Below are 14,289 nucleotides of genomic sequence, written 5' to 3'. Positions count from 1 at the left end.
CACTATGTGCGATCTGAGCCATCTGAGATGTGTTAAATCATACAGATAAAGACTTAGAAAAATAAATAAGAAGACAAATAAGATCATTCCTGTTAAGTACACTTTACAAATGATAATTGAGATGCCCCTTTCAAAGGCTTGTACATGTATTCTACTCTATGGAAATGCTCTTCTCCGAAGATATTTTAAATTTGATATCACCAGAATATTTCTCTCTTGTCTATGTTTTATATCTATGTTATCTAGCTTTTATAAGTTGCCTTGATCATGGTGTCAGCAGTAAAAAAAACTAAATGCCCAGACAGAGTACTCAAAAGAATGATTTTAAATTTGTTCAAAGAAATAAAAAAAATAAGCTCATTATTCTGAGCAAAAGTGGCTGCATGATATGAGGAAGACTATATATAAGCTATGAAAATAATTCAACAGAGATGTGAATAGTAGAAAAAGTGAAATACTATACATGAAAAAATATAGGTTGAATAAAAGTCTCTGTGCAAAGTTCCTACAAGAGACTATACCAAGAAAAGGGAGGAACATCTGAACTTGAAGACAAGGTAGAAGAATTAGAACAATCAAGGGCAAAGATAAAACAGTAGTAGGATACCAATGTGGATTCCAACATAGGCATGAAACTTTGAAAAGATCAAGTCAATGGATAATATGAATGGAAGCAGGAAAAAACATAGGTCTAAAGGCATAGAAACATTTTTAAAGCATTATGACAGAAAAATGTCCCAAAGTCAGGAAAAGATAAGCCAATCCAGCATTTAGGACCTCAGACAGACCAAAAAAGAACCTCCCTTGTCCTATTATCATTAAAACACTAAATATACCACAAAGGGGGTATATTGAAAGCAGCAAGAAAGAGACACCAAGTTACATATAAAGGCATCCCCTGGCAAAATAGCAGAAGATGTTTCCAACAGAAAGTTTAAAAGCAAGAATGCCCCAGATTATTATCTAGTATAATAAAAATACTAAATAAAAGTACTAAAAGATAACAACTGCCAAATGATACCACTGCACCCAGCAAAACTATATATTATAGATAAAAACTTTTAATGGAAAAATAAGCTAAAGTAATTTATAATTACTAAGCCAGGATAACAGAAAATACTGTGAAGAATCCTCTAGAACTGGAGAAGAATAAATTCATCTGTGGGCCACCAAGAAAGAATAAACCACATTAGAGTAACAGCTAAGCAAGTGAGAAAGATGGCAGGGGCATTACATCACAAAAGAAAAAAAATGTGGACAGGAATCAACATAAACCTTTCAATAATAACTCTAAATATTAATGGGTCTTAATTTCCTAATCAAAAGATACAGATGAGGAGATTGGATCAAATAACAGGAAACATCTAGTTGCTGCTTCCAAGAAATGCATTGCATCACAAAAGACACTCTCTTTAGGTGAAAGGATTGAAAAAGCTGTTGGACAGGCAAACGGACCTTAGGAAACTGCTGACACTGCCTTAATGTCTGACATAAACAACTTTAAACTGGAACTAGTGAGAAAGGATAAAGCATTCATAATAATGAAGGGTGCAGTCCACCAAGAGGAGGCTATAATGTTAAACATATATGTCTCAGACACAACTGCAACACCACTAGCCACCAGGGAAAAGTAAATTAAAGTCACTTTGAGATTCCATCTCATCCCAGTGGAAATACCTACTATGAAGAAAATAAATGATAACAAATGACTTGAAGGATATGGAAAAAATACCTCTTACCTACTGTGTATAGGAACAGCTACTATGGAATAAAAAAGACAAAAATAGAACTATCATATGATCCATCTATACCACTACTGAGCAAATATCTAAATGAAAGAGATATTGGCAGACCCATGCACATCACCCCTCTACTAATAATAGCTTGAAAATGGAATCCACACAGATGTCCACCAAGTCATGCATGCAATGAAGATGCAGTCTATATGTACAATAGAATTTGTCTGCAAAGAAAAATTAAATTACTAAATTTTCAGGAATAGATGGAATTAGAAAATATTTAACTAAGGCACACCCAGGCAAACACTGAATGTTTTTTTCTCATATGCGGATCCTAGCTTTGAATTTTTAGATGTATGTGCATAATTAGTAGTGTGTGTAGAGGTCAGGAAAATGCCATGAGAAGTGTTGTGGGGTGGGATAAAGGTGAGGGAATAAAAAATAAATATCATATGAAAGGATGGGAGTTAAAATTTTAAGTATAGATGGAGATGGGGCAACAGGGGAAAGGAAAGAATGGGTTGGAGTGTGCTAACTAAAACTAAACATGTATGAAAGACTTGCAGAAAACTACCACTTTGCTATTCTTTTTTATTCCCTTTTTATTTTTAGCTATTTCTTTTTAATTCCTTTGACATAGTTTGACAACCCTTTATGGTAAAAATTCTGGAGAAGCTAGAAACAAAACAAGCATACTTCAACTTAACAAAAATGCATATGATAAACTATAGTCAGCATTATATTAAACACAAAAATTAAAAATATTTCCTATAAAGTCAGAAATAATCATTCTCTCCACCCTTATTCAAAATAAGGCTTAAAGTCCTAGCTATAATACACACACACACACACACACACACACACACACACACACACACACACACTAAATACAAATAGAAGAGGCAAAAATAAAAATTTACATTTGTAGATGATATGATCATGTACTTAAAATTCCAAACTTTACAAGATAATATGAAGATACTTACAGGTTAATGCTAAGATCTAGCAAACATCCTATCAAAGTATAGAATACAAAATTGATATAGAAAAATCAGCACCTTCTTTATACATCAATACTCAATTATTGAGAAACCAATTGTGGGGTATCCCATTTACATAGCTTAAATAATATCTAAAAATAAATTTAATCAATGAAATGGAAGATCTCTATAATGAAAAGTTTAAAATGCTAAAGAAAGAATTTAAAGAAGACACTAGAAGATAGATTCATTGTGAAAATGGCTAGTACTAAAAGCCACCCACAGTTTCTAAGCAATCTCCATCAATATTCTTATGGCATCCTTCACAGAAATAGGATAATTGCTAAACTCCTATAAGGCTTTAAAAGTCTCGCAAAAGACTCCCAAAAGTCAAAGCAACCCAATGTAAAAGAGAGCAATGCTGAAGGAATCAATATCTGATCTCAAACTATCCTACAGAGCCATCGTGACAAATGCACCATGCTCTGGCACAAAAACAGATTCAGTGATAAGCTAGGCATCTACAGCCTTCTATCTTTTGACAAGTAGGCCAAAAACATAAAATGGAAAAAGATAGTCTCTTCAGCAAATGTTTCTGGGAAAAGTAAAGAAGAATGAAACTAGACCTCTAACATTCTGTACAAAATTCAACTCCAAATAGATCAAAGATCTTAATGTAAGACTTGAAACTTTTAATGTTTAAGGGAAAAAACATATTGGAAACACTTTGAAATACTGACATAAGCTAGAACTTTCTGGAAAGTTCTACAACAGCTCAGGAAATAACTGCAAGGATTGATAGTACAATTGGATACCATGCAAATGCTTGTACACTGCAAAAGGATCAATAGGCAGAATGAAAAGACAGCATATAGAACAAGGGAATCTTCATCAATACATTGGGCAGGAAATTAATACCTAAAGTCAAAAAATTAAACATGGAAAAATACCACTAATCATCAAAAACAAGGGCTAAAATGGATCAAAGATGGTGAAACACTTATCACACACACATGAGAATATGAACTTAATTCCCCAGTGCACAAATAAAAGCCAGGCTGGTCAGTGACTAATTCAGAATACAAAATCTGAATGATTGGAGAGATGGGGCATGACAGGAAGATCCTTGAAACGCTCTAGCTAGCCAATCTGGCTGATTCGTGAGTCAAAGGTTTAGAAAGAGACCTTGTCTTAAAAAGTAAGGTGGATAGCAACTTAAGAAGCTACCCTACATCAATTTTTGACCTCAACACATACACAAATACATATAGACATTCACCCCTGCATGCACAGATGAATGCATTCATAGCCAATAAATGTATGTATGCATAGCCAATAAATACATGAAAACATTTAACTCCTTAATCAACAGAGAAAAGAAAATTAAAATATCATTGAAATTCTATGTCTCCACAGTCAGAATTGGTGTCATGAAGAAAGCAGTAAGTGCTGGAAAAATTACATGAAAGGAGAACTTTATACACTGCTGGTAGGAATCACTGTGAGTGATCACACACTAGTGATCAATATGGAAGGTTTCAAATGCTGAAAATATAAATGCCACTTGATGGAACTCTATCATATCTTGGTGTATAACTGAAGAATTCTATACAAACACACCACAGAAATATTGTACAACCACGTCCACTGCAGTACCATTCATAACAGCCAATGCCTACTAACATATGAGGAGAGAAGGACTACGTGGCACCTATACACAAGGAGCTTTTATTTAGCCATAAAGAAGAATAGGATTATACTATTTGCTGGAAATTGTACAGAACTAGAGATTGTGGTGTTAAGTAAATAAGTCAAACTCAAGATTGATTTCGTGTAAGAAAAGGCGTGAAGAGAGAACATGCATGAGGGAAAGAGAACAAGAGGCTAGAGAGTAGCCAACAAGCTCTGCGCAGAGTGGAGGGAATCTATGCAGAGTCTCAAGGTAAACGTGTGTTCACCTGTGCGTGTGTGTGTAATGAAAGAGGAAATGAAGGAACAAAATGGGGTAATAATGGAGGTAAAGGGAAACATCACATTTTCTCTCACATGCAAAATTTTTACTGTATAATGACATGCTATTAGAGGGTATTATTTGGTATTAAAGAAAAGAATTAAAGGAAGGGTGAAAACGGACAAGGGTAATAAGACACAAGCTATGCAAAGTACAATGATATCTATGTAAAAGCAAGGAGACACGTTTTTTCCATTCTAGATTTGAAAATTACTAACAGACGAATGTGCATTTTAGAAGGAAGGTGATATCTTTAAGCTCCCGGCCCCTACATCTTACCCAGCACTGTGTCCCTGGAAAACATCCAGGTTGCTATATGTTGCCTACTGTTCCTCATTGTACTCCTCTCCCTCCCTTTAGTAGCATACTTCAATTTGTAAAAGGTTAATGTTTAATTAAGAATCTAGCAGCATATGGCTTTGGAGAGCTATTTGAAACACATAGCCTCTCAATTAGCTTAATGACTTCATCCACTCATACCATGAGATGGGTCAACTCACACCTTCCCTTCACTCTGGGTTGTACTTGGTGTCTGTTCTCTAGTTCCTTGTTCTCCTTCTCTCAAGCATGCTTCCTCCTCACATCATTCCTTTTGTATGTAGATCAGGCTGGCTCTTAGCAAGCTTGTAAAATGACAGAGTATAGATAAGACTAAGGAAATAGGTTCTGTTCCTGCTTTCTCAGCTGTACAAAGCAGCCATGGCATGCTGCAGTCACTCACTGTCCTGCAGGCCTTTCATCTCACCACTGCCTGTATGACAAAGCATACGCATGCCAAATTCTAGTGGCCATTTGGTAGTCCACTGCATTGCCTCTGGTTTTTATCAATGCTGGAGAAAGCAGTGAGTTTCTTTCACCACGCTTATAACATGTTTTGATTGGGAAGCAATAAAAAGGAATAAAAGGTATCATCACAACGATTCTCTAAAAAACAAAACAAAACAAAACAAAAAAACAAAACAAAAAAACAAAAACAAAAAACCAAAATAATGCCAACCAATAAAATCCTTCCCCACTCCATATTCCATATCTTGAGTGAGAAGAGTTGGGAGAAGAATGCTTTAAAATTATTTAGCTGAAGATGATCAAATAAGAATCAATAATTATCAAATCACTTCCCTTTGTCTTGACTGTTGCTTTGTAATGGCAACTAAAATAGGCCTGAGCCTCCAAGCCAGACCAGAAGTGACAGGAGGCCAAGAGCCGTGACTGATTTTTAAAATACTTACCAAATGTAATTGCTCTGAACATACTCAGATACAAACACACACACACACACTAGAACACAAGTATGGTCTACTGTTTGGTTGGAACATTTAATTTCATTAATGTTTAACAGATGTTTCATTAATTAGCAGTCTATAACTTTTAAAGATAAAGTATCAAAATATTCTAAAATTATTATAAAATGGTATATTCACATAAATATCACCAGTTTAAAGTTAAAAATTGGAATTTCATGTGGCATGTGTGTAGTGTGTGTGCATATGTGTGTGTGTGTAGTGTGTGTGGGGGGGGATGTGTGTGGGGGGATGTGTGTGTGTAGTGTGTGTGTGTGTGTGTGTGATGTGTGGGGGGGGATGTGTGTGTGTGTGATGTGGGTGTGTGTGTGTGTGAGATGTGTGTGTGTGTGTGATGTGTGGAGGGGGATGTGTGTGTGTGTGTGTGAGATGTGTGGGGGTGTGTGTGTGTGTGTGTGTGTGTGTGTGTGTGTGTGTGTGTGTGTTCTATCTATTGCTCCTCTGGCCCTTCCTCCATTTCTTCTTCTCTTTCCCCGAAGTCAGCACTTATGCCCATACCATTCACCTGTGGATTCTTAGTCCCTACAACTCAAATTAGTATTTCTCCCAGGGAACATTTTAACATTTTCAGCATCCACACATTGATATCTTCCTGTTTCTTTCTAGCAAGCCAGTTTGATTGATTTCACCTGCACTCACTGTGAGCCTGTTATTCAGGTTACAGCCCCCAGAGTCTCCACAGTACCTGGGAAGGCAATAGGAGAACTCAGCCTTTTTTTTTCAGGTTGACACAAGAACATGCAGAATACTGTTGGCAGAATACAAAGTTGGCATATAGTCTTACCTTCTCAGCTGGAGTAGAATTCTGGGGACAATCAATGTTCATTCTCCAAAGCCACTGCTCACCTGGGTCCCATCACCCCTGCTCACCTGAGCCACCTCCCTAGATGCTCACCAGAAACATCCCCCCACCTGCTTCCACCACAGCCCCATCCACCTGCCACAAACTCCACTCCTGAACTGTCTGAAAGTCATAGTCCAGGAAGCAGTAGAGCATTTGACTAATCCTGCATGATATTTTCATACTCCACGCCCATTTGTTCTAAGGAAAAACTTGTTTTCCTGAGCCAAAGGAACACAACACAGCTCCCTCAGAAATGAATCTAACTGAAGGAGGTTCTTGGCATCCATGTGCCCTGAAGATCCCCTGAGCTCTACTTAATGCTAAGCCCAAGGCTAGGGAAGGGGACTATGGAGATGAGCAGCTCATTCTGCTTCCCCAGGAGCCTACAGTTTGTGGCATCAGGAATGCAGATTAACAGTGAGATCTCACTGAGGAATGTTGAGGTCCAGATCCAGAGGATAAATTCATCCAAGGGAGGGGCAGGCTTTCCCCAGGTTAATGCCCTCCCTGATTCTCAGGGCATAGTGCTTTCCTGAAGAATGGGGTTGAGAGAGTTAAACTTGGCTTGGACTGCCTGGAGAATGCTGAGGGCAGAGAACACTCTGACAACCAAATGGGACAGGGCCTTTGGGGAAATGCCAAGGAGTCTTTGTGGTGAGAACAGATCATTTGAGAATAAAGTGGGCAGGACAGGTCAAAGAAGCAGGGAACCTTGTCTAGTGAGTTGACTTATGATTTATGACTCAGAAATCCCATATAGGAATTAGAGTAGGATAATGGCTCTACATCTTATTTTAGATTAAGTTCCTAATTTATGTGTGAGTAAGTATGTTTGTGTATCTGTATGCCATTTATGCGCAGGTGTCCATGGGAACCACAGAGGATGCTGGATCTTCTGAAGCTGGAGTTACAGGCAATTGGGGGTCATTCAATGTGGGCACTGGAAACTGAGTCCCTAGGAAGCATAGTAAGTGCTTTTAATCACTGAGCCATGTCTCTAGCCCCCTTTGTGTCTGAGGTTAGTAATGTTAAATATAGTTATGAAAGTAAAGCTTAGAAGGGAATAGTTAAGTGTGCTGTTACTCTTTTTGCTCAGATGGATAGGTGGTCTGGTTGATCAAATAACCTAGCTGGGGTGATATCATTGATTAGCAACTGCCAAAATATTAGAATAATTAGTGAACCAAAACTGTTATTAATTCAGTGAACCAAAACTGTTATTGACAATTCTGAGTATTCTTTTGCCAGTTAAGAAGGGTCTTCAAGACCACTTGTTTGACTTTCAGGAGCACCATGCTGTGAAAGAAGTCCAAGGTGTTCACTCACTAGGTCTGCTGGGGAGGACCCAGACTTAGGCTTCTCCTACTGAAAACTTCCCTTTGAAGGGCTGGGGATGACTTTGTGGTTAAGAGCATTTGCCACTCTTCTGTAGGACTAAGTGCAATTTCCAACATCCACAGGACAGCACTCAGCAATCTAGTCCATAATTACAGTTCCAGGGTATCTAGAACCCTCTTGTGGGCACTAGGCACACATATAGCACTTACATTAATGTACACAAAACACTCATATACACAAAATACAATAAATAAAACTTTTTAAAAATTCACATGCATTTAGAGTACTTTCACACATTTGTGTATGGGGAGGTCTCCTGACAGATTGAATCTGTCCAGCGTGCTAACTGCCACACTGCTCCAATGTTAGCACAAACAAACAATCGGAATAAACCCCATTTCTCCACATGACCTAGCAAACATATGGTCTTGTGGCTGAAACTTGGCAAGTTAATTGTCATAAGAACCCTGAAAGGAAGGTGGAAGGAATGGTAATTTTATCCCCAGGTCAGACTTCTGCCCTTGATATTTCCCTGTTCCCACAGATGGGCAAATGCTTGAAAATCAAGTACATGCTTCTGTTTACATTTCTCCCCCCCATGTAATCACAGTAATGACTGTAATGTGTGCCCTTTGTGTTGGCTTTGCAGGCTCAGGCAAGGCTTCCTCCTTGTTTTATTTTGTTTGTGATGACTTTCATGGATACCTAAGGCAGAAAAGCTCTTTTGTTTTGTTCCCTCACCTGGGTTCAACATGTGAGGACCTAATACTGTTCCAAAAAGGCAGCATACTTAGCCAAAGGCTCATGGCAGCACTCACAGCTTCTGCTTCTGTTTCCAAGTCTTGATGTTCTTTTGAAAAAGTTATGGACCCTCCAGATTAATTTCTTACAGAACTGTCTATGGCCAGTTTGCCATGTTTTGGAATGGCCCCTGTGTGCCCTGCCTCTGCCAGGGTTCAAGTCATGATCTTTAAAATTAGCTTGTTCCTCTCTACCTTGAACTTTTCCTTTCTTGATCTGGAAAGAAAACTTGCACTGTTTAGTCTTGTCTCCTTTCTCTGTTTCGACTCACTTGTTTTATCTTTCTGCTGGGAACCCAAAATTTTAATTCACTTTTAGATAGGCTATTTGTCCTCAGTCTGGCTGGCAATATTTTATTTGAATTGTCCCTATCAAGATTATAAACTTCTGCTGAGGAGGGTAGTATGTGCCTTTAGTTCTAGGACTTGGGAGACAGAGGCAAGCACTCTGTGAGTTCAAGTGGCTAGCCTGGTCTACATATCAAGCTCCAGTCCAGGCAAGTATACATAGTGAGACTGAGACAATATCTCAAAAAAAAAAAGACTTAAGATTATGAAATGATATCATGCTCAGTGTCTGAGCTTTCCAGCTACTTATCAGAGAGGTAGGACTACTTAATAATATAGGCATTGTTGGTATCAGGAACCGACTTTACAGTTGGTCACAGATTGCCTTCGAACCCAGTGATGAAAGTGATGTCATTCATAGGTGACAGGACCTGTGCATCTCTTGCCATAGCAATTGCCATACATTCCCAGAGTCCACTTGGTTTACCTCCCATCTTTACCTATGGGCAGTTATATCACAGCCTAAATAAAAGGCACACCCTTCCTGACCTTTGCTCCTTCTTCTCTCTCTTTTCCCCCTTTGTCTCTGTCGTCCTCTTTTGTCCTTCCCTCACACTAAACCTCTCTCATGTGGAACTGCATTGGCCTGGTATGGTCTGCCAGAAATAAACTGTGATTCTATCATGACATGCATAGATTCTACAAGTCCAAAGAACACGGGCAAGATACAGAAGTAGTCATTCCATTTTATACCATAAAAGTGCAGTTTGACTCTTAACTGTTCCTGATTATTTCTTGTTGACATAGAACCAATGAGGAGGACATGTTGACTACTCAAGATCAGGGAGCACTGAAGTCAGGAAGAATCTCCTCACTTGCGACATAGACTACACAGAGTATAAGAATCTGAAGACTGATCAAGAGAAAGCAAGGCACTCATCTGGTGTCAGGTTGTCACATCTAAGGATAGAGATGAGTCCTGAGCAATGTTGGGGTCCATCTTGGTAGGAAAGGTGAAATTTGATGTTGTGGGAACCAGTTCCCATTTTCATTTTTGTTCAAACAAAAAGGAAATTTTGGCATTTTGTTTTAGGACTCATAACTGATGTGGGCAGACTGTGTGTGCCTTGAACCAGTTCCATAATATTGTTCACTACATCTATAGGGAGTAGAGGAATCCTGGAATGAACATGTTATTACCAGATGAAGCCCGGAGTGAATGTGTTTGACATGGGCATGGCTGTGGCAAGATCAATGCCTCAGACTCATGGGAATTTGGCAAAGTCTTCCTCCTGGGGTAGGGCTCAAAGTCTTCCTGTGATCCTACTATGAATGTTGACAATGTGTGCAGTGAGTGTTTATGAATAACTAACTAGGAACTATCCCTACCAAGACTAGCTAACTCCTCCCGTGCCATACATAACAAATGGAATCAGGTTCCAGCTTCTTGTACAGAGTGGGCTCCGCTCACCTGACCTCAGCTTTTTTGTTTGTTTGTTTGTTTGTTTGTTTGTATATCTGTCTCTCTTTTCTTCATTTTCTCACTGCTTCTAACAAGGTTTACAGGAACAAGCTTTGCTAGGCATTGCACACTAGTCAATAGTAAATACTTGCTTCCGTGGTTTTTATTATTGGCTAAAATCAAATATCTGAACATAAAAGTCAATGGCTTTTCTTCATTGCAAACATCATTATTAACTGCAGGGAATGCCCCCTTGTGTGTCAGATTTCAATCAGTAATGTGCCTATTGTCTTAAAAGTCAAGCCAAAAGTTTTGCATTAACCGTGGCTTATCTGGTATTCATTCTCATCAATACCAAGTCTTATCATCCTGTCCTCCTGATGCGTTTTACTATCTATGTGCACTGCCACTACCTGTTCAATCTGAATATTGCTCAATTATACTCTTTGCTCGTCCTCATTCTTTCTGGGCTCCTCCTTCTCTAATCCATTCCAATAGCTAATAGTAATATGACCTGTCACATGCCATTTTCAAGTACCCTAAAGGGCTATTTCTCCCATACATCACAACCAAGAGGATCCTGATTTATCTTTGGGAGGTGAACTTGCTCTCACTTCTAAGAACCAAGCCATGCATCTGACTATGGTTTACAAAACAGAAAGATATTTAGCTGGACTCCACTGCTACACACTAACCAATAATTTGATTATGGGTTATAAGCACTATTTTTCACAACTGGTCCTTTATGAACTAATATAAAGGTGCTGAGAAATATACCTATGGCCAGATTTCAGAATCATACTCAACTGAGAATTTTATAGGACAGAGAATCAAGAGTTGTTGAGAATATCTTACTTTGTTCAAAATTAACTTTTGATCAAAGGTCTGTGGTATTATGAATGTGAATAGTGTCCTGGAAACACTGCCCCTCCCCCAACACTTGTTTTTTTTTAAACTCAAAGAGACACTGTGTTGAAAGTCTCAGCAAATCTCAAGACTGAAATTCACATTCCTGCAACAGACCTACTGCCACAGATCCATTTACTTTTTCTTTAGTGGTGTGTTAGAGGGCAGATGCAGGGACTTCAACTATTTATCTGTGTTTCTGGTTTGTTCTTAGAATCCCTTGTACTTTCTAAATCAATCATTTGGTGGTTTTTTTTTCAGGTGCAAATATGTTCTAATCTCCCAACCATATGCTACTCTATTTTATAGGAAACTTCATTGAACAGAGGTCTTTAATTCTGATTTTGTCAAACTCGGTTTTTACTGTCTGGCTCGTGCTTTGGGGTTTTACATAAAAAATACTTCCTCACCCCAGTGATTTAAAAAAAACTTTCATTTCTACCCTGTGTTTTGTGGCTTTACCTTTATACCTCTGGGTTTGCTCTTATATATGGCATGAAATCCAGCCCCATGCTTGCCTCTAGTGTATGCTGAAAGCCAGCTTTCTGGATACCATCCACCATATGAACGGGCACTACATGTACTCCCTTCATTTCTGTATATGATGCCATTTCTCTAAAATGCCAGGCCTTTGCTGCTGTTAGATGTGTTTTATTTGTTCAGAAGTCTAAACCACCAGGATGGCAAACCCTTTTCTTTGTCCTCAAATTTGCTGTGCTAATTACCTTTCTGTGGCTGTAATAAAATCCCATGGCCACGGCAACTTATAGAAGGAAGGGCTTATTTGGATACAGTGGCAGAGAAGTGGGAGTCCATCATGAAACAGCATCATGGGAGCAGAGAGCAGGCATGGCAGGAGAAACAGCTAAGAGTTCACACTGTGAAGTGCAAGCAAGCGAGAGTGAGAGACCAGGTGAACTTGGAATGGTGTGAGGCTTCGAAACCTCAAAGTCCACCCCTATTGATGTATTTTCTCTGGTGAGACCATACCTCCTGAACCCACCCAAATAACACCACCAACTCCGGACCAGTTATTCAAATACAAGAGCCTATGGGGAACATTCTTATTCAAACCACCAGGCTGGCTTTAAGTGTCATTGTGGGTTCAATGTTTAGGATGACTTTGCTGAAAATTCTAATTGAAATTTATGACCCATGCTGACTTTTAATTAATGTTGATTTGAACTTATAGAATAATTTTAATGAATATTTAATTTTTCAATTTTTCTCATGAATAACTGCTATATGTATCCTCATTTTCTTTAATTCATGATGTGCTCTAGTACAGTTAATAGTTCCCCTGGTAAATAGCATGTGCTGCTAATCTTAACTGTCAGAGGGAGGAGGATAAGTGAGAGTCTTCCCAAAGGAGCATGGGGAACGAAGATGTACGTGAAAACTCCATTTTATGCAAGACCCCTCATTTTAGCTTGTAGTCTTTTGATTATCCTGGAATGCCCTATGTTTTATGTAAGTTGGTAAGGCCTGTCTTTGTCTTTCTTTACCATAAGGAACATTTGTAGGATGTGGAAGAGGAAATGTTAGTCAGATTTCCCGGTTTTGGCTCATACCTTTCAGGGCTCTAGTCCATGATCAGCTGCATCAGCACCTTGAAGTCTCAGGGTGGCTGCCAAGTGTTAATTGGAGGAAAACATGTGGCAGAACAAAACCACCTACCTCATGGAAAAGAACTGAAAGAAGAGAGTAAAGGCTATGGTGCCATGGTTTCCTGTAAGTTCATGACTGAAGTGGCCTGAAGACCACTTCCTGGTCCTACATCTGTGATTTCAATATCCCCTCAGAACATCCCCATGAATTCTGAGCTGCACATACAACTGGCCTTTGGGAGACACTTCAGATCTCCACTATAGTAAAAACCAAAGGCCATATTAATTTTCTATCTTCAGCATTGTTTTAAAAATGTTAAATAGAACTATAAATGAGGCATGATAGCTCACATTTGTAACCCCAGCACGTGGGAGGCCAAGGTAGAGTCACTATAAAGCCACCTAGGTCACATAGTGAGTTCCAGGACTAGGGCTAGGTAGTGAGATCCTAGCTCAACAAAGCAAAAGAAAAAAAAAGATAAAATGAAATAGAAATTAATGACTACATTAGGGCACTTGGAAACTAATATATCAACAGTAAGTAGACATAATAATATGTGGCCATTATGTTTGCTGATAACCTTTAGTTTTATGACTGAGTTTATACTTGACACAGATTAATTCTCTTTTATACTCGCATCTCCATGCTGAGAGAAGAATCACAAAACATATTCTATGTACACGTTTGCTGTCTAGATGGCGCACAGTAGTGTTTCTGTGTTTCTGTGTTTCTGTGTGCCCTGAATAGAGTGTTTCAGGGTTTTGTTGTTATTGTTGTTATTGTTGTTGTTGGTGGTGGTGGTGGTCTTTTGCTTTGTTTTGTTTTGTTTTGTTTTTACCATCTGGGATAGAGGCAGTAATTGTGAAGGCTCAGATAAAAAATGTATTTTAAGATTTTTATAAGTTTGCCAATAGCTCTTGCAAGGTTTTGTGGACAAAATTGTTGAGTGTGAGTGTCAAGCTCACAGAGTTACAGGACAAAGTCATCATTGTTATTCAAGGTGACACGGATG

At 38.6% G+C, this 14,289-nt stretch overlaps 1 protein-coding gene across 2 annotated transcripts in view; it reads right to left on the bottom strand.

Annotated features, from left to right (window-relative positions):
• Itprid1 (ITPR interacting domain containing 1) overlaps positions 1-7,250 on the bottom strand; it is a 160,354-nt gene extending 153,104 nt beyond the window's left edge. Inside the window, exon 1 of one of the 2 annotated variants that reach the window (XM_008762911.4) lies at positions 6,816-7,250. The gene's annotated coding sequence lies outside the window, so the exon portion shown is untranslated. The remainder of the gene's footprint in view (positions 1-6,815) is intronic. The other variant, XM_017592798.3, reaches the window with a different exon arrangement.
• Positions 7,251-14,289: the final 7,039 nt, after the last annotated feature.

The sequence above is a fragment of the Rattus norvegicus genome, chromosome 4, assembly GCF_036323735.1.
Source record: "Rattus norvegicus strain BN/NHsdMcwi chromosome 4, GRCr8, whole genome shotgun sequence".
NCBI classification, from domain to species: Eukaryota; Metazoa; Chordata; class Mammalia; order Rodentia; family Muridae; genus Rattus; species Rattus norvegicus.
Note: the sequence above shows the minus strand (reverse complement) of the source record. Positions and strands in the feature narration are given on the sequence as shown.